The sequence below is a fragment of the Myotis davidii genome, unplaced genomic scaffold (assembly GCF_000327345.1).
Source record: "Myotis davidii unplaced genomic scaffold, ASM32734v1 scaffold233, whole genome shotgun sequence".
NCBI lineage: Eukaryota > Metazoa > Chordata > Mammalia > Chiroptera > Vespertilionidae > Myotis > Myotis davidii.
The window spans coordinates 3,811,295-3,814,841 of record NW_006285917.1 but is presented as its reverse complement, the minus strand read 5'-3'; the positions used below and the strand labels follow the sequence as shown (position 1 = coordinate 3,814,841).

The following is a 3,547-nucleotide window of genomic DNA, read 5'->3' as shown; positions in this document are numbered from 1 at the left end:
CACCTAGGAAGGGAGAGAGAATTAGAAACATCAGTGCTGAGAGAGAATCATTGATTGGCTGCCTTCTGCACATCCCCCAGTGGGGATCGAGCCCGCAACCCGGGCACGTGCCCTGAAGGGGAATCTAATTATGTGTCAACCCCTGGTTCATAGGTCAGTGCTGAACCACTGAGCATGCCAGCTGGGCAGAAAAATACCAACTTATTTTGATGGACATTTTTAGTTTTCAGTTTTTCCTTATGTTGAGTAATTCTATAAAGAACACTCTTCAGTCTGCAGGCTGATGCTCTACCCAGTGAGCCAAACCAGTCAGGGTTTAAAGAACACTCTTGTGTATAAAGCCCTTAAGCTAAAATTCACCGCATTAAGTTAAAGAGTGGACATTTTTTAAGTTTTTTATATCAGTATTGTCAAATTGCTTTCCAAAAGTGTTAAGACTGTTTTTACTATTGCCCAATTTATTGTATTTTTGTCCACACCAGGCATTCTTATATTTACAAATTCACTGTATAGGTTAAAATGAAATAATTGATTTACTTTGTGTTGTTTTTTTTAATATTTGCTTTTTAAAAATTTTTTTCTAACTGATTTCATAGAGGAAGGGAGAGGGAGAAAGAGATAGAAACATCAATGATGAGAGGGAATCATTAACCAGCTGCCTCTTTCTCGCCCCCTACTGGGGATCCAGCAACCCCACCATGTGCTCTTGACTGGAATTAGACCCGGGACCCTTCAGTCTACATGCCGAAGTTCTATCTACTAAGCCAAACCACCGAGGGCATTTTGTGTTTCTTCAGTGACCAGTGTGATTGAGCATTTATCCGGGTGTATTAGTTTTTTGGGTACTGTTCTGCTGTGAATTGTCATTTTGCTTGTTTGTGCTTTTCTTAGCAATTTGTAAGTTCTTTAAGTTTCTTTGAAGACAATAGTTCTTTATGTCACTTGCCAGGAACGATTTTACATCATTCTGGTTTTAAGGCTCTGGGATATTCTGTTGATGTGTCTTTTATTTGTACCTTAAATGTTTCATTATATATTTTCTGATTGTAAAAGTAAGAGATGTTAATTTTAGGAAAAAACAGAAAAGCACAAAAATGAAAATAAAAACACTGCTGCTCAGAGGTAACTATTGAAAACACTAATTTTTAGTCACTCTCAATCTTTTCTATGCTTGTGCATTATTTCACAAAATTAAATCATTTTTATAAAATAGCAATTTGCTTTACATCCCCCCCCCAAGTTTCTGTGAACATTTCATTGTCTTTCCAATAATAAAAACTATTTTGAAATAACTATAAATTTTCAAGACGTTGCCCCAAATATACAGGTGTCCTATGCACATTTTGCCTGCTTTCTCCCAGTAGTAACACCTTGAATAACTATAATATGATGTAAAAACTTGCAAATTGACATTGGTGCAGTCTACAGAACTTACTCAGATTTTACCAGTTTTATATACAGTCTGGTTTTAAGGCTTTGGAATATTCTATAAATGGCTGTGCTACAGTTATTGAACAACTCCTCTGTAGTTGGTATCTTAGTCAATTTAGACTATAATAGAATCACACTCTAGGTAGTTTATAAACAAAATAAATTTATTTCAGGGAAGTCCGGGATCATAGTGCCAGCAGATTAGGTGTTTGGCGAGGGCTTTCTGGTTCATAGCTGGTGAGTGCCTTTTCTCTGGCCAGGGAAGCCCTGTGGGTTTCTTTTAGAAGAGCACCTCCCAAAGGCCCCATGTCTCAATACCATCACATTGGGCATTAGGATTTTAACATATGAATTGGGAGGGGGTATGCAAACATTCAGATGATAGCAGTTGGATGTTTCTAATTTTTCAGTATTATAAAGTTAATGTGTTGGGTATTTTTGTAATTATATGCTTTTGCACATCTCTTCTGAGCAGAATTTCTGACAAGTAGAATTCTAGATCAGAAATGTATATTTTTAAGGCTCCTCCCCCACCCAATACTTTTATTGATTTTTTTTTAGAGAGGAAGGGAGAGGGAGAGAGAAATATCGGTGTGGGAGTGGAATGTCAATCGCCTGCCTCCTACACAACCCTCACTGGCAATTGAGCCTGCAACCCGGCCTGTGCCCCAGGAATTGAACCAGGGATTTGAACCAGCAATGATTTATTAAGTGCACGGGACGATGACCAATCAACTGAGTCACACCAGCCAGAGCTATTTTTAAGGCTTTCGGTAAACATTGCCAGCTTTTATTTATTTTTTTATTTTATTTATTTTTAATTTTTATTTTTTTACATCTGTCTAGACCATGCATGCAGAAGAGATGAAATGGTTACTCCATCTCAATTGACAATGGTCTAATGTTATTTTATCCCATGCGTATAACATTGCCAGCTTTTAGAAAAGTTATGTGGAAAACAGTAGTAAACTGTTTCTGTGTGTGTGTGTGTGTGTCAAAATGACAAAGTAGTTTAACAGTAAAAATGACACTTTGTAATTAACTATCCCTTCTTGTCTTTTTGTACATTTTCCCTGTTTGATAAATTATCTTTGTTTCTATTGTTAATACATTTGAGCACTTTTCATATTAGTGTACTAGTTAGTATATAGGCCTATGTTTTTTCTTTAATTTTTATAATATGTGTTATAAAATATACTAAATTTTATTGAACTGTTTGCCTATAGATGGACTTTGGGTTGTTTTCAGTCTTCCACTTATGGGATCAGTACTGCAATAACACATCCTTGTATACGTTTCTTTGTGTACATTGGCTTTTAGAAAAGTGTATACTACTAACTAGGCTGGTGAAAAAATAAATATGCCCAGGAATACTGCTTGTTTATGTGCCATACACTACATACTTTAATTATTCTTGGCACCAGTATCAAGGGACACATCAGATTTGTAGATAGTATGCTGCTGAAAATCATCTAGTTAATTATTTTGATTAATTATTAAATGCTTAAAAAAATCTCATCAATAAAAGGTAAGTTTTGGTCGTAATCCCCCAGTATTTGGGTATTTATAAATTAAGTGTATATTTTGTATGTTAAATGTTAGTCTTAATCTCTTATAGTGTACATTTGTCACATTTGCAGCCTCCCAATTTTTGAGAAGCTTTCTAAATTTGCAGAAATACCCATATTATGTACATACTTTTCAAAACTCAAAAAAATTTCCAGATTCTCATGTGTATAGGTGGATGCAAGCGTGTTACCTCAGAGCCACTGGTCAGACACACCCACAGATGCCTTGTATTTGAAAATACAAAATATAAGGAAATGGAGGTTCTATTCACAACTTTCATTTTGCAGTCAGGAATGGAGTAGAGCTAGTCAGCTTAAAATGTAGCTAATAGTTTCAAGATTAAGTTGGTGCTAGCCATAGTAAAGATTGTTTGTAATGGATTTGGACTTTGTATTTAGTGCTTGGTAATGGCAGGGATAGCAATTTCCCCTTTAAACTGCTTCTGCAAGGTTATTTTGGGTGATATTATCTTTGCATCTGCTTTTTTCAGCCCTTCTAGTGACATAGCGATAGTGACTCTACCATTTAATAAATTACCTTTCTCTTA

At 35.6% G+C, this 3,547-nt stretch overlaps 1 protein-coding gene across 8 annotated transcripts in view; it reads left to right on the top strand.

Annotated features, from left to right (window-relative positions):
* Nucleotides 1-3,547, top strand: part of LARP4 (La ribonucleoprotein domain family member 4) — a 70,025-nt gene that overhangs the window by 11,454 nt on the left and 55,024 nt on the right. The window lies entirely within an intron of this gene.